Below are 26747 nucleotides of genomic sequence, written 5' to 3' on the forward strand. Positions count from 1 at the left end.
TGACCCGGTGGCCCTGGAGCACATTATTCTTCCTCCTCACACACCTACTATGGGGTTATAGTACAAAAATGTATTTTGGAGGAATAATACCACTGCTTTTGAAGGAATCTGATGAGAAAATTGGCCAGAGATAAAACCAAATATTTCAAAACTTTTGAAAATCAAATTCAACTTACTCATCTTTTTTAACCTAAAATGAAGGAAATCAGGAGATGGAATGTGGCAGAAGTCATGTGTCTGTGAAATCCCACTATGAGTGAGAAATTCCACTATGAGTTTTGGTGAGAAAGGGAATAGCTTTCCTTTATATGCCGGCTTTCCCATCCCAAGAGACAGGCAGCTTTCTTTCTTTGTCCAGGGCAAAGGCGCTAGTTTTAAAGGGAATAAAAGTACATTTTTCCCCCTCCTAGCTTTAAATTTGGTGTCTTACTCTCCAAATCATCCTGTGAAGTATCCAATATTTTAATACATTTCTTAACTGCATCACAGCTGGCTCCCTTTACTTACAAATAGGAACCCTGGCCAATGCAGAGAGTATGTAACCACAAAAACAGTGTAGAAATTAAGGGGACTAGGATCAGCCAGCTCTGGTTCAAGTCCTGGATCTGCTACTTTTGAGCAATATAATTTGACTATATTACTTAACTTACGAAGTTTCAATGTAAACAATAGTAGTTTTGACCATTATAGAAGTGATGGAATCATAAGAATTCTAAATTCATCAAAAAAATTAATCAATTAATGAGATCATAGTCTGGTTGTATAATAATAATAATAATTATTATTATTATTATTATTATTATTATTATTATTATTGGGAAGTGATGGAAATAGGAGGTGAGGTCTAGCTGAAAGGAGTAGGTTATGGTGGTATGAAATTAGGGCCTATATCTGCTTGCAGCTATATCACGCCCCCACCTCAGCTTTCTGACAGCAAGCAGATGAGGTAAGCAACTCCCCAAACACAGAAACCATAGCCTCTCTCATGATGTTTCTGTGTTACCATAGGCATAAAAGCAATGGAGCCAGCTCATCCTGGACTGAGACCTCCGAAACCACTAGCCAAACTAAATCTTTCCTCTTTCAAGATGTTTATCTCAAATTTTGTCATAGCCATGGGTCACTGGGCTAGCGTATACCCCATCCTACCCACAGTGGCATCTAGATATTCCTATGTGATTAGGTTCTAAGCAATGAAGAACAGGTAGAAGTAATTCCCAAGGAGTGTCCTTAAAGGACATGCTCTAATTTGTTTATTGTTTCTATTTGGAAAGCAAATATGATAGCTGAAGTTTTAGCAGTTTTAGTAAGCCATGTGGTAGAAGTCATGACGTGACTCAGAGATTCCTTCAAATAAGTTTTGTGGAGCACTCTCAGAAATCCTGGGTTCACTACCTTTTGGACCTTCTTACTTCAGAGAGAAAAAAGCTTTAATATAGTTTAAGCCTGTGTTATTTTGAGTTTCCATCACTCGAAGCTGAATCTAATCCTACTGACACAGACAAGAGCCTCTAGTTTACCATTCAATGCGGGAATCCCTTTTAGAACACCTATGACAACCCTAGTGCTGAATTATCCAACTTCGTTTAAACATTTCCAGTTATGGAGTCTTGGCTATCTTGCAGAGAACCAATTCCAATATTTAAAAGTTGTTTTGGAATCATTTAGTCACTACACAAATCTATTAATACAGAAAACATACAACAATGAATTCATGTATCAACTAAATGTGTAAAAAGTATAGAATCGTACATTTCAAAGTACAAAATTCCTTTTTTTAAAAATTTTATTTAAGGAGAAAAAAAGCAGAGAAAGGGTACAAGTTATACAGATTTACAGAAAAAAATAAACAGTAGGAAATCACTAGTTAATGGATTACATATTGTCATCTTAGAAATAATTGTTCAAGTCACAAAATTAAATCAAAAGGGTGGACATAATAGATAATGTAAAAGCATAATACAAGGTGATCAATAATGGTTACCATAATGCCTCCCGCTATCTCTAATAGAATTGCCTATATCATCAGTTGTAATAAAATTGAACAAAACAGTAAAGAACAAAACCGACAAAACCAAAACATTGGAGACATTGTAGGTCTTCAAAAGTAGATAAAAGTCATAATGGGCATCATAATGAATCTCACTATCTTCACAGCTGTTGCCTAAACAAAGTACAAAATTCCTCTTCATCCCCACTCCCATAAACTTCCCCTGAACTAACCAGCCAACAGTCCAGAATGTGTCTTTCCAGTCCCTTCTCAATGCTATACATACATTCAAAGAGGCACAGTAGAAGTGGAAAAACTACAGATGAAAGATTGTCCCCCGCAGCCAATAACTCATGAGATAAAGGAATGGCAGAAAGGAGAAGACAGAGGAGTCCCAAAGGAAACCAGGGCATGCCTGGCGAGACTGGTTAATAGTGCTATGTGCAGAAAGACAGACACAGCGGAAGTCAGAGGAGGAAACGAAAAGAATGATGAGTCCAACATATGACAGTTTCTTCTCTAAAAGTTGGCTGAAGATGGAGGCAGATAGCTAGAGAGGCTGCATCTCAGTCACTTTCATTGTCACTGGGACAAAATCCCCAACATCCACAACTTAAAGAAGGCCAGGTTTATTTTGGCTCAAAATTTCAGTAGTCTCAGTCCATATTTGGCATGTTTAGATACAGAAACAGCATGGTAGCAGTGCCTGTGTGGAGTAAAACTGCTGCTGTAATGGCATCCAGGAAGCGGAAAGAGAAGGGAGGAGGCAGGGAGGGAGAAAAGCCCTCCCCAGTGACCTGCCTTCTCTGGCCAGACCCAACTTCCCAACAGCACAGTGAGCTGCTGAACTCACTCAACAGCAGATGATTCCACTGATGAGTACAGTGTCCTCATGATGTGATCTTTCCACAAGTCACACCTGAGAACACATGAAGCCCTCGGGAGACATTCTGGATTCAACCGTAACAGGCTGAAACACTGTGTGCAGCTTGAGAGTGGAAATGCAACCACATGTAATGAGGCCAGTAACTAACCACAATTATCCAAGCACTAGGGAGCAGGGGGACAAAAGGGTTCTGAAGCAGGTTTTGGGGGTAACATTTGCCTTTAGAGGGAGTAAGAAAAAAAGCAACCAGAACAGAAAGCAAGGAAATGCTTAAGAAACTAAGAGAAATGTCTTAGTCACTTTCCTCATCACTGGGACAAAAATAAAGAAAGACAGGATTAATTGGCTCATAGTTTGTGGAGTCCACAGTCAACTGGTTCAAGCAGGACAGCATGGCAGAAGGGCATTGCAGAAGAACAGCTGCTTGTGGGGAGCCACAGCAGATTGCTTCAAAGTAGTGCATTTGCGGACCCATAAGGACAGGAGCCCACTGTCTGGCACATGTGCACAATGGATACACATATACAAGGATGTGTTAGTGGAGACAATCATGAATGCACTACATGATTATGACAGTACAGAAGAATGTAATGCTTGATAACTGCCAATATATACAAGCCAAACAATACTTTTGATTGCTGCTGTTGCTTATGTTGGCTCTAGATGCTTTCTTTTCCTTGGGGACCTCACCCGTGAAAATATCCCTTCATCACCACCCCCAACCCTGACACTGCTCACCTCATGACATCCAGGATGGAGAGAAGAAAAGGAGGAGCTGGAAAGGGAGACAAATCCTTCCAGACTACATGCTCAGTGACCTGTCTCCACTGACCCAAACCCTTGTTCTCACAGCAAATCAACTATCCCACCTCAATAATCTAAATGCCTTTCAAAAGCCCCAGGTTTGAGTGCATGATGCTTGGGGAGGGAGGGATCTAGATATAAACCTTAACAAGGAGATTGGAATGTAAGTGTTCCCCAAAGGCCCAGGTGTTCAAAGCATGCTTCCTAGCTTTGTGTTAATGGGAAGTGGTACAACCTTAAGAAGGGGGCCTAGTGAGTCTTAAATCACTGAATGTGTATCCTTGAAGGGAATAGTGGGAATCCAGCCATTTCCTCTTCCTCTTCTTTCTCATCCTCACCAAGGGTGAGCAGCTTTACTCTGCACACACTCCCCACCATGACAAGGTGTCGTGCCACAGGCCCAAGATCAACAAGGCTAATCAACCTAGGATAGAAACTTCCAAAACTGTGAGCCAAAATGAACCTTTTCCCATTAACCATCTGAAGTACTGGTTATAGTAACAGAAAACTGGCTAACGTAGACTGATGTGGCCTCAACCCAATAATAAAACACTCCAATTGTTTGCCACAGGCACCTCATTCAAGAGATCAAATCAAGTAGTAATGCGGGAAGAGAGCAGAGAGGAGAGGAGGCTGTGTTCATACAAGACACAGACTTGAACACATGGGAGGGGGAGAATAAAACAAGAGGAGAGAAGATCACAGTTCCCAAGGCCCAAAGGAACCCTGAATCTATTCCTTGATATGACACTGGCCTTCTCAGCCTGACTTTATCTATCCTGGAGAAGCCTCCTTCCTATGACTACCAAAGTTGATAGAAACTTTGTCTACAGTACTTCTCCAGATCTTTTCAAGCACAGGTGCCAACACCCACAGCTTGCTCATCCAACAAAGACTACAGCATTTGAATGGACTCAAGACCTCCCTGCAACATGTCCCTGAGACAACTAAGGCTGACACTCACATTTTAAGGAAGTTTAAAATGCAGGATCTTGGTTGATTTTTATTATAATGACGTGAGAAGGACACAGCATGTAGAACTATTGCTATTGTCATTAAAACATTTGTATTTTACAGTTAGGAAGCTAAAATGTGGAGAAAGTAAGTAACTTACCCAAGGTCATCTCCTGAGGTCCCCTGGCTCCTACTCAGGTCCTTTCCCCTATGCTATGAGATACCAGCTCATTCTTCCTGTGGCTTTGGGGCAAGATTTTAAATGATTGTACTCCCTACAAACATATTGGTCAACAAGCTTGACATGTCTCTTGAATAGTTTGCTATGTTTATTTTTATAGCATTTTGTATAAACATTAAAGAAATTATTTGAGCAAATTTTGCTGTAAGTTTGAAATGTGGCAAAGTTTGCACTTTTAGTCCCATTTCTGTCTGAGAGTAGACAACATTATCCGTCTCATGCAGGTCTAAAGAGTCTAAATGAAGGGCTCCACAGCCCAGCTAACCTTCCACATACCCAGTGCTCCAGAGACCAGAGGTTGTGCTGTAACCCAAAGACAAACCAAATGAACATCATGAGCTGAAGGGTTGTGCTGTGTTTGAGTCAATCCTTTCACTATACCTCTAGCATGTTTCCTTTTCAGTACAAGTCTTTTATTATGCTCCTGGTACTTTGTATACACTAGCTTCACAGAAACCCCACAAAGTGGGTACTGCATTACACTCAGTTCAGAAGCTAGAGAATCTAGCAAGTTACCCACAACCCTACAAATACAAAGATTCAAAGCTAAGTCCAACCCTTTCCAAGACCTAAGATCTTTCAACTGTTCCACTGAGCCTCCTGGCACAGGGACCTAATGGGGAAATGCAAATAAATCAATAATCTTCTTAGCATATCCACAATGATCTTTTTAATTGAGTCTTTTTTTTTAAAGAATGCAAATGGAATGAGTGGATAGATGGATAGACACTATAAATGGATTAAATCTCTAAGGATATGTTTTCCTGTGTAAAAGGGAGACCACTAGACAAGAGGAAGGTGATGGGAGGTTGAAGGGTAGGTGTAAGGTAGGATAATGGGGGTGGATATACTCAAAAGATATAATATACATGCATGAAAATGTCACAATAACATCCAATGCTTGTAGAATTCATATACACTAATATATATGCAATAATATATAATATTATATATGTACTTATATATACATTATATATACAATATATTATATTAATTATAAACATATGGAAGGAAGAAAGGAAGAAAAGAAAGAGAGAGAGAAAGAAAGAAAGAAAGAGAGAGAGAAAGAAAGAAAGAAAGAAAGAAAGAGCAATGCCAGTACCTAGGACAGGGCCCTGGGAAACAACAGCCAGGAAGTGAGAGGAAAAGTAAGAAGCAGATGGCACCGGCACCAAGGGCAGAAAGAGAACATGTCTCTTTTCCTGCCAACATCAGCAGCCTATTTAACATACTGCTTTCACATTTTTATTTTCCTGAAATTATTTAAGCATTTTAAATATTTGTATTTGGAACTAAAGAGAGAACTTCAAAAGTTTTGCTTTAAAACAAAAACATAGGAAACTTGCTTTTTCCCTCTTCTTTCCAAAGCTTGCCTCAGGGTGCAGGTGTGAGAACACTTGGCTATGAGGCTCAAGTAGTTCCTTTCTCTCTACTGCTCGCAGGAAGGAGGTGAGAGCTCCCTACGACAGAGGCCTTCAGCTCCTCCACCCTCTGGGCTACCAGAGCTTCACCTCACAGTACTGGTGCCTGGAACAACTCCTGAGCCCACATTTGCACGCCAGGGCGTGCGTACGTGAGTCCCTGCTCATGCTGTGATGCAAATGCAAAGCACCTACTATTTTCAGCCTGAGCAGCTGCCAGGTCTGTGGGAGGAGGAGGATTTCCACGCCCGAGCAGCCTGCAGGGAAACATGCAGAAAGCATCTGAGGAGGTCAGAACCTTCACACTTTCTGGAAACACATATAAGACCCCACTTCAGTGATATCCCTCTATAAAAAGACACCTTTCCTTGTTACTCAAAGAGCCACAATGTCAGATTGTGTCTTCCACATGTTTCTCCAAAGTATCGATGTGAAAGAGGGTCAGGGCTTACATCGCCCCACCTCTGGCTCCCACAGCTCATACCGGAACTAAAGCAGAAATTAGCACAGGGAACTATTCAGGGACCAGCCAGAAGCTGTACCTGACTCCTAGAGCAAGACTTGTGGAAGCCAGTCTGTCCCTCCTAACTCAAGAGTTTAAGATCTGGCTCAAGCCACTGAAGGAAAAACACTTCTAAAAGAAACAGTAAAGGTCATTGGATTCAAATAGAACCCACTCCCCTCAGAAACGAGTGTAGACTCAAATGTAATACACAGACCAATTGGGTCCTTTAAGTACTGTAGACTGGTGACCTCAAATGTTTTGCCTGGATCCTGCTGACTGGACCCAACCCTGGAAGGTTCTGCGTGTCCCATAAAATGGTGCAAAACACAGGACTCAAGGAGATGGCTCAACTCACAGAAGCAACCTTAGTGTCTCGTCAGCACCAGAGATGAGAGAGTTTATCTTACTTCCAGTGGTGCTTTCCTCCCAGCAGAAACCAGAGAGTCATTTAGGCAAAACAGAAACCCAGTTTGGGCCAGGCCAATCAGCTGCTTGTAAAAGGGAAGGGAAGCTTTGGGTGGTGGTGAGAAGCAGTAGAGTTCACTTCAGGCTCCCACAGAGAAAACACTGTTGGCTTTGTAGCCTGCCCACATCTCCATGCTGCCCTCAGCACATTGTGCTGCCCCCAGGCCAGCACCACAATTGCCCCATGGTTTTTCTTGGGCTATAGATCTTCGCCTTGCTCAACCGAGGCAACACTCAGCAACCCAGAGAGCACCAAGATGGAACTGGCGCACAGCCTGAATCTCCTGACTTCAAGCCCAGTGTTCTTTCCCATGGGAGGATAGGTTGCCTGCCCTGCCTTTTTAGAACTAAAGAGCAATCACCGGTGACAGAAATATCCCTAGGACCTCTGCATCACTTCGAGTTCACTGCAATTCTACCTGCAAGGACACACAGTGAAGTGAAGGCCAGCCCTGCCTTCAGAAATTCATATAGGGGAATGAAACTCCCAACCTACTATATGTCTGGTATGAGTTTGTGTTCCCTAAAATCAAAGAATGAATTTTAGGAACAATGGAGGTTAAGAACAGAAATATTTACTGAGAAAAAGAAAGCTTCTTCCTGAGAGAGACAGACAGAAGGGGTCCTGAATGGATTGCCAAAGAGTATGTATTATCTCGGGATTTTTATAGAGTAAAACCATGAGGTGAGATAGGTGTAGAGTTGGAGAAAACTGGGAACACCCAAGGTAGACAGGCACGAGGTGGGACAGAGCTATAGTCAATAAGTTAAATTGTTCAGGTAAAATTGACCAAATCAGGGACAAATGGGGAAGTGAGCCACGTAGCAAGTGAGCATCCTTTAGGTATCAGTGACTCCTCCCATAGAGGGCTGGGATGGTGACTTCTGGCTTCTCAAGGTGATCCAGACTTAATCCCTAAGGATTATACGTAAGGGTGTGGTTTCATTTGTTTTGCCTTCTGTTTTGAGATCTGGCCTACAGCAAGAGGCGTGTGTCTCCTCCAAGGTCACCAGGCATCTGGTTCTCTGTGCCGGCTTCTTTGAGGGCCTAGCTCTGTCTGACTGCCTATACTATTTCTAACTAGCTCAGCTGCCTGTAACAGAATGATGTCCAAGGAAGAAAGCATCTTCTCTCTTCATAGGGAGGGCTAAGCAAGAGCACTGAAGCGACTAAGCCCAAGATTACAACAGCCACTGGCACTGCAGGTGAAAGGAGACAACCATGGCATTGCCAGGGTCTTCGTCTCTCACCAGGTCACCTGCAGACAGGGGGTGCCCATCTGCATGCTCCACCTTCCCTGATGCTCTGAAATGTCGCAGCCATGTCTTCTTGCTCTCCTTGACCAAGTGCTCTCTGTAAAAAGTTACCATCCCAGCCTTGAGAGTGGGGCAGCCAGCTGGTGCAGGAAAACGACTGTAAGAGCAGGAGTCAGACTTTTTAGCTTCCTGCCTTAGCTAATCTTAGGTGACCTCAAAGTTTTAACCTAAATAAATGTCACCAGGCCAAAGAGTTTCAGGAGAGGTAAGGACAGAAGGCTCGCACATGATCTCAAGAAGCTGTGTCCTGCCTCTGTAAGGGCAGGAACTATGTTCACGGCTGTGCACTGGGCCTTACCCATGGACTCAGGCCCCCTCTGGGTGTCTCTGACCAGCGCCAAGCTCCTTAGCCCCTAAGTGTGGCAGGTCATTGGAAACATTGAACAAAATCTGCTGCGTGACACGTTCGCGCTGGCTGCCGAGCTGCTTTGCATGCCTATGGGGCAAGCAGGCTATTTTTGAGCAGATTTCATAACCCTCTTTGTAGCTACTGTGGCTGCTGATTGCACACTTCCAGCTCTGCTCCTGTGGGGAGAATGTTGACAGAGACAGCACATTGACAGAGAATGGAGAGAAAGGAGGATTGAGAGATTAGAGCACAATTTTCCTGTCTAGACTCAGTTCACACAGCTGGCATCTGCTCCAATCAGGGTCCCTGGGATTCAGCAAGTTGTGCCAGCAACTCTCTGAACCATTCTTTCCACACCTCCACCCCCAAGAAAACTCCAAGGCAATGGTGAGGGGCAAGCAGGACCTTCTGACATCCTTCTTGAAAATAAACCAGGGGGACCTTCAAGTGTTATATGTAGGAAGACAATCAAAACATCAGAAAAATCTGTAAACATCTGCATATCTAGTGGGGTCAAACTAAACTGAACTGATTGCTTATTTATTGGTCTTAGTTTATCTGTTTTGTTTTGTTTGGAAGTTGGGTTTTTTTGTTCTTTGCTTGCTTTTGGTACCAAGAACTGAATTTATAACCTCGCCCTTGCCAGGCAGGCGCTTACACTACTGAGCTAAACCCCTGGCCCTGTTTTGTTGTTTTTTGATACAGGGTCTTTCTGGGTATCCCAGAATGTTCTGGAACTCTTGATTCTCTTGCTTCAGTCTCTCGAGTGCTGGGATAACAGGCATGCACCAGCATACCTGGCTTTCTCACTTTTCTTCTCCTCTGCTTACATCTTGGCTCCTATCAGCCTGGTAGAAAGTTGGCTTCTTGTTGTTGTTCTCATTTTAATCCATCCCTTTGGTCTCTTTGCCACCTTTCCTCCCTATGCTCAGAGTCTGTCTAAAAGCACTGTTAGCTGTTACATTCAACTTTCACTACTGAGTCTCATTTTGGGTGAACACTCTCCCCATCAATCCTCCTTTTGAGTCTTTGATTGCACTTTTTATATGTTCCTTGCTCCCAGTTCTTTTCCCCACGCCTAGCATTTCCTGCACTATGATCATCTATGAGAAACTATCTAAGGGTTAGATTATACCTCACTTCCTTTTGTTTTCATCACAGCCTAATATAATGTTTTTAGAAAAATAATACCAGCCAACTCTTGAGTAGGCACTGCATGTATTTCTCAGTTCTCCCCCTTTCACCATCTGCTGTAGAAATTGCTGTTTTGTTATGATTTAGGTTTAGAGTGACTCCCAAAAGCAGGGTCAAAAGTGGTGTTTTTGGAAGGCCACCATATTCATCAATGGATTAATCCACTGGGAGTTCAAAGCTAAGTGTGCCAGTAGGAGATAGGGTCTGGAAGGGAGAGATGGTGACTGGGGGCACGGCCTGGAAAGGCTACCTCCCTTCCTGGATCCTCCTTTCTCTCTCTGTTTTCTGGCTACCATGATATAAGCCACTTTCTTCCACCAGACCTTCCCATCATACCCTGAAGCTAGCTAGCTATGGGCTGAATCCTCTAAAAACCGTAAGTTAAACTAAGCCTCTCCTTTACCTTGTGAGAGTAGATACTGTGTCTAGTGATGGGAACATGACTAAGTCAAGTTAATTTTCCAAATTTCTGCATCAAAGACCTGGGACTAAAAAAAAAAGACCTGGACTTAAAAAGATAAAGTAACTTTGCCAGTTGACCAATGGCAGAAGCTGGCTTCAAATCTAGGTCTGCTTGACTATGAAGCTTGACTGCTTAACTACTACCCTGCTCTCTTGTGAACTGAAAGAACTGGGGATAAACAAATGAAAATTTGACATTCCCAGCTTTCTGGCCACTTTGTTTCTCATATTTACTTTGGGCAATTTTCCAATTGTCAAGGAAAGCAGAACCCTGAAGAAAGTGCTAAAATCTAAACCCAGAGACCAACCTCATTATCCTTAACCCCACCCCATTCCTTGCAAGTTCTAGGGCCTGTTATCCAAGATGATAGAGCTTCCATCCTGTGACAAGAAAAGGTGATCCTAACCTTTCTTTGTAGCATCCCCAGTGGGACGGGGTTGGGGAACAATGTAAACAGACATCAAGGACAACTCAGGGATATGCTGTCATTTAGCCCATGTGTGGAAGAAGGTCATGACTTATCCCGCGTGGCTGCAGATTTCTTAGGGTCAATTCTATTCAGCCAAAATTCCCCCCAGCTCCTTCTAGATGGCTGTGCCAATAATGGCCACCATTGCCAGTGGTCACGCAAGAGGACAGAGACACAAGACATTAGAAAGACTTTTAAAAGATTAAAGAATAAGCATTCACAGTAGTATCTCTCTCACCTGCTACTTAAAGAGAACGTTAATTTCCTAGAGTTTTACCCTTTCTTCTTCCTCTTAAGACAAGTATTCTTACATTCTAGAAAAGAGGCAAAAGCACCCAATGGTAAAACTTAGGAGACAGCAAGGACAGAAGAGAACAGAGAGTACTGTGAGATGATGCATAAGGTGGCTCACGGTGGGTTCCAAGGCTGCAGGATTGGAAAGAGAGGCAAGCGAGATGCATCCCCATGGATCCTGTTTAATATTACCAGAGAGACTCTCACAAACAATGACTTATTTTCTTAAAAAATATTCAGCATCCCTGCAGAATGATGTTGTTTCAGGTAGAGTTCCATGAAAAACTAAGTCATAGGCCTCTACTCTTCTAGGTAAGGGAGGGAAATGTTTTCAGGCCTCTGCTCTTTAAAATCAGGGAGGGAAATGCTTTCAGTTCCTTGTGAGACAAGGGATTAGGGTGTGGCAAAGCTGGCTGGTGAAATAGGCTGACCTGTTAATTGCAAGATCCCAGAACACCTTCATAGACTAGTTCCCAAAGCCCTGCACACAGACTTCCCATGAGAACACAAACAAGTTTTCAGTAAGACAACCTATACCTGATGTCAGCCTGAGGCATGGGATCCCAGCACCACTCCTCACGACCTATATGCAAAAGTAATTGGGAGTTTTCTTTGAGCTTTGGACAGCAGAAAAGGACAGAAATGCCATAAAGAGCTCACTATCACGGCTTTCCTCACGATAGCCCACCCTGTGTCTTTCAGGGTGTACTTTTACATGCTTTTTCCTCTTTTACTCAGCCTCAGCTCCCTGGCTCTTCACTTTGGCTTTTTTCAAATAAACTTTGTCACCATTTATCTGGTTGTTTCATTCAATTCTCCTGGAGTCCACCTCCAGGAGAGATGAGCAACTCAAAACTCAGTAACGTTTATTCGGTGAGCCACTTTTAGAAGAAGACTACCTGATGACACTGAAAGGTTTTGGCCCAGGCAGGACACTGTAGCCAGGAAAGCCACAACCGGAAGCAGGAAGCCCCATCTTGCCCTGCCCCTAGGAAGTTACCTGTGACGCCATCTTCCCGCCCCTGGGAATTTACATATGGCGCCAAACCTAGGACCAATGGGCTACCTGTGTATCCCTAATGCCCGCCTTAGGTTCCACCCCAAACCGAGGCTATTTACAGGCCCCCATGCCGCGTGTCCGCCGGAGAGATCGCCGGACGCCAGCGGTGGGGGTTGCCAGTCATCTCTCTCCGTGTCCTCAGAATAAAGGCCGCTTTTTATTATATATTTCTCATCTTTTGTTAATATTTTTCATCTTTTGGAAATAACTCTATCATTTGGTGCCGTGACTCGATCGGCAGGCAACTAACTCTTGGGCCACATACCCAAAGTCTTCTAGCCGATAACCAGATAACATCCTGGATTAATCCCGAGCTTTTTCCTCTCCCGAGACGTTCCTGTCGCCAGCCGCCTGCACTCCGCATCGGCCAGACTGATTTCAGGTGAGCACTCCCCGGGGAACTTTTCACACTGGGCAGCCCCAGTGGAATGTTCTCCCCGTCTGCGTGGGTCTGTGCATTTTCACGTCCTTAGGACCGCCCAGGGCAGGGTTCTTTCTGGGCAAACCTGCGCCCACAAAATCTCTCACGTTCTTTGGGTTCGGATAGCCCAAAGCAGAGATTTTTGGGACCGCCCACACTGAAAGAATGCCTCACTTCCCTTAAAGCCTTGCGCTTTCACGGGCAAAACTGTTACTGACCCCACGTAGACTCCATTCGTAAATCTCTCAGTGACGACTGGAGTTTACGGTTTGGAACCGTAGCCGCCGCGTGGTACCACAATTAAGTGACGGTTTTTTTCTGGACCTCCGGTTTTTTTTTCTTGCCTGAATCAGTCATGGGGAACGTATTTTCTAACTCCCAAAAGACGCCTTTAAAATGCCTAATTTCCAATTTACGTACTCTAAAAATTAAAGGTACCATAAAAACTAAACAACTAACTTTTTACTGCCAGGAGGTCTGGCCAACCTACCCGCTTATCGGCAAGCCTTGGCCTCGGCAAGGAACATTTGATCCCTGCATTCTCAGGAACTTGTATGATTTTTGTCAAGCTGGCAACAAGTTATTAGAACTCCCTTATGTCCAAGCCTTTCTTATTCTGAGAACACGCCCATCTCTCATTAAGTCTTGTGCTCCCGCTGAGATACTTTTAGCTAAGTCTACTGCGCCGCAAACTTTTCCTTCCTGCCCTCCGTTGTTTTCACAGCCGCCGCCTGCCTACCACCAAACTCGTTCCCTGCCGTTCTCTTCCGCCGGACCACTCTCTCCTCCCGCTATGCCTGATTCTCTCAGCAGCTCTAATCCCTCTCTGTTGCAGAAACCTCCCGCTGTGCGATCGTCTCCCTCTCCGCCTTCCAGGACCCATAATTCTCCCAGCAGCTCTAATCCCTCTGTGTCGCAGTTATCTCCCGATGTTCCATCCTCTCCCCCGCCTTCTCCTGGGACCCATAACTCTCCCAGTGGCTCTGATCCCTCTGTTAGTGCTTCCTCACAGTCTCCGACTTCTCCTGAGAATTCTCTATCCCCTACAGCATTCTCACCACCTGCCCACCATACTAGGTCTCGGTCGCTATGTCCTTCCAGCAGGTCGCGTGATTGTTTCAGCTTGCGCGGGGAACAGTCGCCATGTTGCAACCCTCTGCCACGTGGCATGGCGCCACCATGTTCCGGAGGGCCACATGGCGACAGGGCGCCGCCATGTTTTGGGTCACGTGACAGGGCGCCGCCATGTTTACAGGGCCCTCACTGTCAACAGGCGTCTCCTTGTGGCTCCTCTTGTGGACTACAACAGCCGCCCTGTTGCAGTGCACATGACGCTTCATTGTGCTGCCGACAGCAGTCCTCTAGCTGCAAGGCACACAGTGAGACACCATCTGCTCATGTTTCCCAGGGTGACCGGCAGCAGCTCTGTAGCCACTCTACAGATGATTGCTCACATGCGCCTACCAGAAGGATGGCTGCTCAAAAGCCCTCTGCTCCGGAATCTCCTCAGGCTCTGCTACTGCTTCGGGAGCAAGCTGACCCCAAGGAACTTGTTAACATCCATGTGTCTTTTTCCTTTTCTGATCTATCCCAGACTGTCCATAAATTAGGTAGCCTCTCTGTTGACCCACAGAATTATATCAGGCAATTTAAATTTATTACTAATTGTTATGATTTACATTTTAAGGACGTTTATAATGACTCTGAGCCTATAGCTGTGCCAGAGCAGGACAAGCATACTAACTATAACAAACTTTTAAAACAGGTCCAGGAAGCTAATCAAAACCCAGCTGTGTTCCTAAATTGGCTTTCTAATCCTCGCGCCCTGCAAGCAGTTCCAGCTTCGCGCACTGTGTCGGGCCGCCTCCCAGCCCCTCCCCCATGCGCTGTCCCAGCCCCTCCCTCCCCTGTGCGTCGTCTTCGTCGCCGCCGCTGCCACCTTACACGTTTCCGGGGGCTGTCCGAGCCCGCCCCTGCGCGCTACATCCCAGCGCTTGTCCCACCCACTGGGCGTGCTCTGCCGGAGCACAGTGAAACAGCAGCTCAGCGGCTCTGCTCAGGCATGCTTTTTTACAATTTGGCTCCGCTCAAAAGATGCTTTTTTATTACAATTCTCAAACCATTTAATCAAGGTTATTGGTCACCTGATAATTTTACCAGCCTTGTTTATCAATCAAAGCCTTCACCAATCTCCTGTTTAACAACTAAGGTAATAAATTCCTTTTTGCTGGGAACCACTAGCTGTATTTCAAGACAAGGGTTTTCTTAAAGTTTTATTTTATTTGTCTTGGTTCATACTACTGCAAATAACAGGTTTAAAAAAAGTAAATGTGTTCAAATTTGACAATATTAGATCAGTTTTGATAGATTTATTCATAAGATTGCTAAACCTTTACTGCAAAATGTTTCCATTAAAGCCTTGTTTGGCAGACTAAAGCTTTTTTGTTAATTCTATGTGTCACCCTATAAAAAAAGCGGTATGCCATCCAGATAAAGCCTGCTCTCTAATCCAAAATGCCAATATTAAATTCCTGCATACTTACTTAATTCTACTATAGTCCAAATCCCAAACAAAAAGGCAAAACTTGACCTTCAAACCTTAGAGAGATCTTAATATGGTTTTTCATATTTTTAACACTTGTGACACTTGGAGTTCTGAGACAGGTAAACCTACACAAGGTGGAGCTGCCTGCCCCCTCCATGGACCACGCTCAAATGCAGCAGAAGATACTGGGCAAGAAAATGCCCCATCCTGGCATTCTTTGAGACCTTACTCCAGGGCTACTGGACTGTCCTAGCCACCAGAGAGTGGGTAAGCCATCCTAAGTTCTAGCCCTCATAGGAAATGTCGACACTGCCAGATTCGTCACCGACAGAAAATCGCTGCTGGAGGCTGAGGGGGTTCAGGGCAACAACAGCCCCCTTTAAGGTGTCCGTCTCAGATTCCAAGTCGCACTAAAGTCTCAGGTAAGACATTCTCTATATTTGTGGACATAGAGGCCATATATACAGAGTTCTTCCTGAGTATTCAGGCTGCTATATTAAGTCCTCAATCTCTATGACAGGGTATTGATGGTCAACCTATGCCATTTACAAACAGGGCCTATTTTGTGCAGGTCCCAGTCCTAAATCTTAAAATGCCTTTTATACAGGCTGACTTAGACACACTGAGGCCTCAACAGCTCCTACCTGTTGTTGCTGGTGGACCCTTCCTCAGTGATACAGACCACCCCCTTCCTTTCTTATTCACCAATTTCTCAGGTAACCCTAGTCAAGACACAGATACATTTTTGTCTTCTCACTTGGTTTATACTTTTTCAGGATGCATAAGAGCCTTTCTCATACTTGCTAAAGTTCTGTTACAGCAAATCATTCCAAGGACTACAACCAGGTTGCAGCGACCCATGCCTAAATCAAAGTTGCTAGACTGCCATTCTGGTTTCACATCGCTCAGGCTAAGAGGTGCCTTTCCAGCCCTAAATCTGATCATTCTCAGTGGTCATCTCATCTTCTGTCGCCTACCCGTCTCCGTCTCACAAAGGCCTCGCAGCCACAGTTAACAGGCCAAGTCATGTTTTGTTATCCATTTTGGTTCCTAATTTCTTACATTCTATTAATGATCATTTTTACAGCAGGACTCTTTAACAGTATTGCCTACAGACTCCAACATCATGCATACCAGAGACAAGCCTCACCAACCTACCGTCTTAACTTTTATGCTTTCAGATGGGGGAGTAATCACCTCTCATAACTCCACTCCTCCTAACCCCATGTTTAATTTTCAGAATTCTGCCTCACCGTGGAAATGTTTTTACCTCAACATGGTCCTGATAGAATGATATGTCTAAATCAAAGGCACCTTTCCTTCTACCTCACCTGGGTCCTTAAATATGACAGTGCCATATCTCCTCATAACATCTTGTCTCTTTGTTTTTCCAGTCTGACATACGTGCATTCACCAGTGAAGCTGTCCTGGCCAAAACACCTGGCACCAGCGTCTACCTGGGCATCAACCTTCATCCCGTCGACTCCCCTAGGCTCCAGTACAGCGCCCTTTGCCAGCAGGAAGTAGTTAAAGAGAGAAATCTTCACCCCTTTTCATAATAATAACCATAAGACGGGATATGAAAGGTTTTGGCCCAGGCAGGACACTGTAGCCAGGAAAGCCACAACCGGAAGCAGGAAGCCCCATCTTGCCCTGCCCCTAGGAAGTTACCTGTGACGCCATCTTCCCGCCCCTGGGAATTTACATATGGCGCCAAACCTAGGACCAATGGGCTACCTGTGTATCCCTAATGCCCGCCTTAGGTTCCACCCCAAACCGAGGCTATTTACAGGCCCCCATGCCGCGTGTCCGCCGGAGAGATCGCCGGACGCCAGCGGTGGGGTTGCCGGTCATCTCTCTCCGTGTTCTCAGAATAAAGGCCGCTTTTTATTTTATATTTCTCATCTTTTGTTAATATTTTTCATCTTTTGGAAATAACTCTATCAGACACTTGATAACTTGAAGATAGGAAGATAATCACCCATTTGAAGTCATGGTGCTAGGGTTGCTCTCTTGACTTTTTGATTCCTGGACCCTTTCCTTTTCTCCTCCTTACATAGATTAAAAGTGCAGAAAGTAGATCTTTGAAGGCAGGGAGAATTTCTGATCTACAGTGGTAGGCTCAAATGGATATACAATAAATGAAAATTGAATGGAATTGAGAATTTAAGTGCTAAAATTTTTGTACATCATAAGTGGGTGCTCACAAGATTATATTATGTTATAAAAGAATATCCCACTATGTATATCATAACTCTAATTTTTAGAAAAAAAGTATGAATATATACATATAAAAATATGAGACCAGGAATATAGTTCAGAAGCATAAGCACCTACTTAGCAAGTGCAAGGTCCTGAGTTCAATTTCAAGTACCAAAAAAATATGTGTAGCAGTAGGGTTCTGAATTATTTTTATTTCCAGTCTATGTGTTGTCTAAATGTTCTATAATGACTATATGAGTGCCCCCTGAAAAACACTTCTTTAATGAAGCAATAAAATTAAAGTCTGATGTAATTTGATGAGATAGGTCTTTTTTTGGAGAGAGAAATAGTCCAAACACAGACCTGCGGACTCACCAGGGAGAAAACTGTAGAAGAAAACACTTCCCAGATTCCCCATGGCAGTCTTCCTGGCAATAGTGGAACATTCTGTGCTGGTGAGTAAGTTGGTTAACAAGAGAGAACAGATGTACTCTTCCTTCAGGAAAGAAAACATTTTCTGTTACGAATTACATGGTCCAAACATATCCAAACCTGAAGAAATATTTCCCCTTCAAAACAACCCTAGCAATTTTTTGTGCCTTTCTTGACATTATCATTCTCCACCTCACATTGCATCAACTTCTAGGGAAAGATAAGATGACTGAAATTGAAATCAAAAGATATAACTCAGGATGTGGCTCCACCACTTACTAGTTTAAAGTAAGTCATTTATCTTCTTCAAATTTTACTTTACCTGCCACTCAAAGAATGTTATACAACAAGGGTAATGAAAAGGAAAGGAAGAAAAAAATATCAAACCAAGAAAAGAGCCAATCAGCTCCTCATAAAGAATGATCCTTCTTTTGTCTTTGACTATCAGTTTTACCCTGCATTTCCAGTCATCCTTTTGGGTTACTACCTGTTGGGAGCCGCGGCTGAGCCCGGTCGCCTTACTTGGCGGACGTGAGGCCTGTAAGAAAGAGCAAAGCCTGAGCTAGATTACCCCTCCCATCGAGTGTGCTAAGATGGCGCTTATCTCCTGCTTGGTAAACAACCCGCTCTGTAAGATAGTCTGCCTAGCAACAACTGATGTTAGCCAATCAGCCTGCATCGTGCGCTTTGAACTGATTGGCCACTGTTACCCTATAAAAGTAAATGCCTCTCCCACCACGAGAGAGAAGCACAGAGAGAGATAGAGAAAGTCCACCGGCGAGAAAGGGCTGGTGGCAGAGCAGAGGCCTCGCGGGGCCCACGCGGAGACAAATAAAGACAAGGTTGCACACCGTCAGAATCTGTCGTGTGTTTTTCCTGCCGGCCGGGAGCGACACCGACAACTACCCAGCACCTACCACTCTTTCTACTGGTTCACGGTTCTTATTTTGGGAAACTACCCCACTACATTTGAGAGTGAATGGCCCTTCCACTATGGGCATCAAAGGGACTAAATTTTCAAACTGAACTCAAGCCAATCAACATCCTCCAAGGCCATGAATCTGGGAGATTAAGTCAGCTTCGTGGAGGCACAGAAATATCTTACTCACCCTGGTCCCAGCAGTATGAAAAGAAATTTCTAGGACTTTCCTCTCTCACATTCCCTTAATTCCTGTCTGCTTTCCAAATTTGAGCATTACAATCATTTTGTTAGCTCTACTTTGATTATACAACAGTCTTAAATGATAGTGAAATCTGGAAAGGAAATAAACTTGCCTAATACCCCTGAGCTACTCAGTGGTAAGACCAGGCCTTGAATGTAAATTCATGATTTAGATATCCTTTCAACTAATCTCATATTTCTGCCCAAGATAGCCAGAATTGATTTCTGTGGTTGCAATCTAGAATCCTGGCTAATTCACTGGTCAGAAATAGAAATCTGGAAAGCCTCATAGTTCTGATACACAAAAAAGAGAATGCAAACCACTTCTTCACAAGAGACAAGGCTTTCTTGGGACTACATTCAAAAGTAATTTGTAGCACAATAGACTATGCCTCTATAATAATCAGACACAATTTGAGAGCCAAAAAAATTGGTGTTTCATATCTTGTTTACCTATAATTTTGCCATATTAACACCTAGTATATCTTTGCTGATGAAGGAATAAATGAATGGGGTCATTTTCTAGAAATGTTTCTTAGCTGACATTCTCCTTCTTTACCCAGAAAGGACAAAGTACTTTCATAATAATACCTAAGACCTTCTACTGCTTCAACTCCCATTCCCATCTACAAGGATTAGCAAGAGCCTACATGATTCCCCACACAATGAACACTCTCCTGTCTCCTGATTCTGCATTCTTCCACTCCACCAGTGTCTTGGTTACTTTTCTCGCATTGCTGAGACAAAGTATCTGATGCCCAAAATTAAGGAAGAAAAAGTTTATTTAGCTTACAGTTTTTGGAGGTTTCAGCGCATAATCAGCTGGCTGCAAGGCAAAGTGGCATGGCACTGGGGCAACCTTTCAAGGCAGCAGCCAGAGCAAAAGAGAGCAAAGTAAGCCTCTTGTCCTTCCTTATATTGTACACAGGCCATCACCACCACCTTCAGAGCGAGTATAGCACAAAATCTCCTTGCCCTCCTTTGTACAGGAAGAGGATATTTATTTACAAAGTAAGAACCCTGTCTTCCCGCTGAGTCTCAGTTAAACTTCTAAACTTCTCAAGTTGACACAGTGTATCAACTGTAACAACCAGCAAGTACACAACCTCTCATAAATCATCCTTCATGTAATTGTCTCATTCATTCCACTACTAAAGTTCAAATCCAATGTGGAAAATGACCTGGGTGAGTATGAAGTCCTGGAACTTATCCTTGGTGACCCTACAGATAGTATCTTGAAGGTTCAAAGCAAAAGAGTCAATGGGCAAATGTAACAGACTAGGGTTGAGCCCTCTGCTCCTTCATCTTAGAAGCCCTTTCCCTGTACTTTGGATACTTTAATAACTAAGTTGAATATGATTTTGAATGCCACCCAGATTTCACATAATTAGAGTAACCAGCCAGCCCCAAGATACGAAAGTCTGAAAGCCACTCACTAGGGCCTGTTGATTGCATCTACAGGAAACAGGTGCTCAGGTTATCATTCTGCTAAAATCTTGCCTTTTTCTAGTCCCATTGCTTAAACAAGTTTCTCCTTCTATATTGTCATATGAAGCAGATTCCCATTTTCTTAAACTCATTTAATCTGTTGAGATTGTGAATCTTAAACATTGGACCAACCATACATTATTCCACAAGGCTATCTTTCCTTAGGAGAGCTAGGCATGACAATGAACTAGGAACTTCTTTCACCCTAGGTAGGTTACTACCTAGAGCCATTAGATTACGTTTCTTCAGCTATCAACAAAAGCTAGAAATAGTATTCTAGAAATGAAAGCTAGTATCACTTTTTCCTGCTATTCCCCACTTTCCTAAGCAAGCCATGTGCAAGTAGAAAGGCAGCTTCCTCAAATACAATTCAGAAGTAAGAAAGAGACTTTGGTACCCTAAGAGGGCCAGAACCATCCATAACACAGCAATGCTTTCTATCAAGCCTTGCAAACAAAACAAAACAAAACATGTCAGAGGCCCATCTCCATAATAGTTAAAATATTTCCACTCCCCCTGATATAAATCTATTGCTGAGTGGTGAGGGGAACAACAGAAGCAATGTATTTCTAAAAGAACTGTACTTCACTGTCTCCCTATAATAAAGAAATGTAAAAATATGTTCTAACAGCATCATCAAAGCGAAGAATTCATCTCAGCTCATTAGCATTTCCATGGATGGCTAAGCAGATTCCTTTCCCACTTCCACACAGCAAGAGGCTTATTGTGTTGAGCTTTGCTCACCCTAGTGAGAAAGATCTCCAGGAAAATAGGCCAGTCAAGGTGAAAAGGGAGTGGGCAAGCCGGAGAAAGGCCACCAACCTCTCTAGTGAGCTTCAAGGGCTCACTCATTTGCTTTCCATTCCAGCATTAGTTTAAACTGATATTTGCATGTCTGACTTTGGTCCAAAGAGGATTTTGTGAAAGAGCCTAAGCCCAGGCTATTTAAAACATACAATAATGAAAACTAGAGCTACTTTTTATCAAGCATCTCTCTCAGTCTCCCAGGAAGGGTGAAAAGGATGAAAATGTATCCATTTGGCCTCCAACAGCTATTACTTTCAGATTTCCAGACATCTCTCTCAGTGATATTTTCCAAAAAACAAAACTTTTAAAAAGAAAGAATGGAGGTGGGGTGAGTCACATGGGACAAAGTGCAATTGTATAAATGTGGAGTTATCTAGCTCTCAGATGTCTGGGAAGTTGGATTAAATGTGTGCTAAGACTCAATAATCATGATTTTTTACTCAAGCCTGAAGATGACTGATGTCTTAGGACAGCATTTGAGTGGTTGCTCCCATTTCTTCCCCAAAAGGAATCTCAATGAAAAGGCTAAACAGCATTGTAAGTGCAGTGTTTGACAGGGTTGGGAATGGAAAAGAAGGAGGCAAAAGAAACAGAATCATACACCTGAACGCAGTCAGGAAGTGCTTGTCACCATGACCACTTCCCTATTTGCCCACACACATCACTGTAATAACCAGTTAGCAGGCTGGAACAAAAGATGAACCAAAGAATGGTATCCAAAGAGAATTTTGACCAGAAAATACTTCACATAAAAATTTTCTTCTTCAAGAGCTTTATCAGGTTGCTCCCATCCTCAAAGAATCTCAATATTATTGTCACGATCCTAAAATCAATTGGCAACAGCACTTGAAGCTCTCCCAGGGGTAAGAAGTACTTGGTTTGCTCATTTTTCCATCTTCACTAAGTTTTGATTTTCTAAAGTACTATCCTGTTTCAAAGATGATTTCAGAAAGTACTTCGGCTCTGTTCAAATCTGATTCTCTCTGTGTATTATACAAATACACACAGCATCCTCTTCAAATAGCAAAATAGGGGAAAGAGGCTGGTTATGGGGCAGGAAAGGGCCAGCCTCACTTTTAATGCTGTTTTGCCATCCTTTACCCTATATCCATGACACCCTCAAAGTTATATGAAATTCACGGCAGCTTTTCCCCCAACGCTTGATGGTGACACTTTGGTTTAAAGATTCCAAAATAATTTTGAGGAATATCTTTCTGGAATCAATGCTCTGAATTTTTGTATCTCAACCAGAATATTTCCAAAAATAAGCATTAAAACAACATAGGTGGCCCTTACACTTTTATTAACTTATATAATTCTCACAACCTCTCTGAAAGATCATGAAACTCAAGCTGGGAGAAGTTACTGATTTTAGTGAAGACCATATAAACAATAGAAGGCAAAGCTGGGCTTAGAGCCAGGCCTCTGCTGCCTCTCAGAAGGTGTAAACAACACATTCGCCTACAGGATTGCCTTAAACTCAGAAAGCTTTAGGGGCCAAACCCTGGGAAGATCAAGAGGACTGCAGAGCTCCATCTGCAGGACAGCTGCTCGACTATTCCAGCTCAAAATGTCCATAAGAACACAGTCCGTACAGGACCCTCACTTTCAGGAGCCCACATGCTCACTTTCCTATCTGAGATGATCCACCTCCCACACACTCCTCCCTCCTCATCACCCCTTCCACGGTCTCCCAGGGAGAGGCAGCTACAGTGGAAAGACCTCCAGTTCCATCGCTTCCATGTGACTGACAGGTCCTCAGTTTCCCTGGCTGGAAGACATATTATTTAAATATTTAACAAGGTAAGGTATTTTGTAAGTATTATGGTACATGAAAAGGGAGTCACAGGGGTGTAGTGACTTCCACCCATATCAGCATTCAGGTGGACCCATCAGGAAACTACACAATCTGGTCAGTTCTTTAGTGGTCAATAACTACCTTCATTCCTTCCAACTTTCAAAAAGGGAATTAAGTTTGTGGGAAAAGTAAAGGATAACAATGACTTATAGGGAATCTGAGGCAAGTCTGAAGTATAAGCAACCAAAAAAGAAAAGATGTTCTCATATTACAAAGGCTTCTGACTGACACTGGAAAATGACCTCAAGGGGCCTAGCATAAGATGATGGAGACAAAAGCAATGGGAATTTTGAATCCAAATGAAAGTGAAAAGGAACAGCTTATATTGCTTCCCAGTCCTCTCATCTCATCCCACAATTCCCTCACATAAAGCAAGCTGACAAAGAAACACAACTACACCAATCCCATCCCAAATAGAAAACAAACACTTCAGGAATCCAGCTAGAGGCAAGCTCTGGATAGAGGGAAAAGGGAAGGGTAGATAGCAAAGCATCTATGACCCTGCTCCCCTAGGCTCCCCCTTGCTCGCTGCTCTGCCCTTCCTTTGGGTTCTGGGTAGCTGGAAATTCTGTTAACCCTGTTCCCAGAACCCAGGTCTTGTAGTACACAGAGGAAAGAGCTCCAGTGTGGTGATGTGGTGATGTGTTGATGTGGTAAAGGGAAGAGCTGTCTGGCACACCTGTAGTTACCATGACACCCTTGGGCAAGAGCCAGGAAGAAGCATCTTCACAGCAGCACAGTGACTAAGACTTCAGGTTACTTGCCAGGTATAACTGGCTCTGCTTCCTGTTTTCACTCTAAAATCTAGATAATTACTAGGTCTCATTAAGTTCTTCCTTGTTGGTTGGAGTCTGGGGCTTTCCCAGCTGAATTTTGGTTTCACTGACACTGTTAAAAAACAAATCTTATGAAAGCGAGCCCTTCACTAGCTCTGCCTCTTTCCCAGCCTTGGGATTTAGAGGGTAGGTAAGTGCATACTATGCTGTACCTACTTCTCACATCTCCCTGTTTGGCAAGAGTTAAGTTCCCTCTCAATCTCACCTCTCTTCATGCGTGTTCTAAGGAGACTTTGATCTGGGAATCTACAATGGAAATTTTGGTATTTTATTTGTCTGTGATTGCTAAGATAACATAGTAAGACTCTCTTTTTATACATAAGTAAATATAAACAAAAGATCCTTATCAGGGCCCTGGCCTAGGACCACCAATCTTCTGTATCATTGCACAGTCTTAGGGGTACAATGACAGAATACAACACAGACAAGATGCGTATTTTACCTAAAAAGGACACCAAGAGTGTCAAAACCCAATAAAAACTAAGACCGTGAGACACCATGTTCCTGGCCTTTATTAGGCACAGCTTGATTGGGGGGATGTGCTGGTGGTCTGCAGGAAGTGATGGGGTGAATTACCGATGCAGTCAAGGTTCAAGGATAGAGGAACAATGCATTTTTGGCTCACAGGAACAGATCACGGTTAACTGGTAACCTGATTGTCTGCTAACTGTGACTATTGGACTAGAAGGAATTTGGGTGAGTCAAAGACTACAGCTGCTGTTTTGTCTTGCTTTGAGACACTGGGCTTCACAGGCCATTTGGTAGTCTCAGTTCTGGCTGTCGGCTTAAGGATTAACCTGTCTGTAGGCCAACCAATGAGTCTCACCACAAGTCACATAGGCCTAGGACAGACTCAATTTATTTTTGTGCCAATTTATTAACATTAATCACTGCTTGCTCTGCACCATGTCAAGCTGGTCCTCAGCAGTCCTTTGAGAGTAAATGGTTTGTTCAAAATTACATTAATCTATTTCTCATCTTGTAAGATAGCGGCGAAAAAACTGAAAAGGTAGATACTAAAGAGAAGAAATCTGGAGCCAAGAAGGCTGATGCCACCAGCACTGGTAAAGGGTAATGTGAAAGCTAAAAAGTCCAAGAGGGGCAGCCCCACTGCAGCTGAAACCATTGTCTTGGTTAGAGGAATTGTCACATACTCACAATCTACTGTGTATTCGACAAAGGCTTTGTACAAAAGAAAGTACACAGCTGCTAAATTCAAGGTTAAGAAGAAAAATGAGAAGGTTCTCAATGCTGCCACAAAACCAGTTGGTGGTGATAAGAATGGTACCCGGTGATTACGCTTTAAAAAATGCCTAGATACCACCCTCCTGAAGATGTGCCCTGAAAGCTGTGAGCCACTGCAAAAAAAAAAAACCCTTCAGTCAGTGTGTGAGGAAACTGCAAGCTATCATCACTTCTGGGACCGTGTTGATCATCCTCACTGGGCACCACAGAGGCAAGGAGTGGTTTTCTTGAAGCAGTTGGTCAGTGGCTTGCTACTTGTGACTGGGCCTCTTAACATTAATCGTGTTCCTTTGCATAGAACACATCAGAAATTTATCATTGCCACCTCCACAAAAATTGGTATCAGCAACATGAAAATCCCCAAACACCTCACTGATGCTTAATTCAATTAGAAGAAGAAGTAGTTGTGAAAACCCAGACACCAGGAGCGGGAGATTTTGACACTGAGCAAGAGAGATATCAGATTTCACAGCACAAGAGCGATCAAAAAGTGGTGGACTCGCAGATGTTACCAAAAATCAAAGCTGTTGCTCAGCTCTGGGGCTACATGAGATCTGTTTTTGCTCTGACAAATGGAGTTTACCGTCACAAATTGGTGTACTAAATTTCTTACCAAGAACCTAATTAAATTTGAATCTTGGAACTAATCTCATATCTTCCCAATTTAAGCCATTCATTGCTCTTCCTCTGGTATCACACTGAACTCTTAGAAAGTGCTATCGGATCCACTTATAAGCTGGGTCAACTCAGGGAAAGCAATCCCAACTGCAGTTCTAAAGAGAAGACGAACTGAGGGATCACTAATTACTTTCCGAAGGTGAACCAAGGGTAATATGACACTTAGCCTGATCTGCCAATGCACATTATACACATGTATTGAAATGTCACCCTGTACCCCATATATACATGTTCAACCATGATGTGTCAATTAAAACTAATTTTTTTTACAAAGAGAAAGCAGAAAAGAGAAAGAAAGAGAGAGAGAGAGAGAGAGAGAGAGAGAGAGAGAAAGAAGGAAGGAAAGAGAGGGGAGGGGAGAGGAGGGAAGGAGGGACACAGGGGTTTCCTAATGCTCTGAAGCTATTTTCCCTTGCATGTGTCACTTCTGGGTGACAAGAATATTTACCCATCCATCCCTTGTTCTCACCCAGCTGTTGGCTTATTGTAGTGGGTTTATAGAGGCATTCATTCCATCGAAGAGAGAAGAACTAAGTGCTGGCTTAGCTTCATAAAGGGCAATTGATTTGCAACTCATTCCTTTCAGAGAAAAGCCAAACTTTGTTAGGAATCTTCCTTCCACATTCTCTTCACAGCCCTTCTTTTCCCTTCCCAACTACCT

General features: G+C 43.3%; 1 pseudogene; it reads left to right on the forward strand.

Moving 5' to 3' along the window:
• Nucleotides 1-252: 252 nt before the first annotated feature.
• Nucleotides 253-26012, forward strand: LOC100726298 (large ribosomal subunit protein eL6-like; annotated as a pseudogene).
• Nucleotides 26013-26747: the final 735 nt, after the last annotated feature.

Source organism: Cavia porcellus, unplaced genomic scaffold (assembly GCF_034190915.1).
Source record: "Cavia porcellus strain 051 isolate PalLab524CR breed Dunkin Hartley unplaced genomic scaffold, mCavPor4.1 scaffold_1, whole genome shotgun sequence".
Lineage (NCBI taxonomy): Eukaryota > Metazoa > Chordata > Mammalia > Rodentia > Caviidae > Cavia > Cavia porcellus.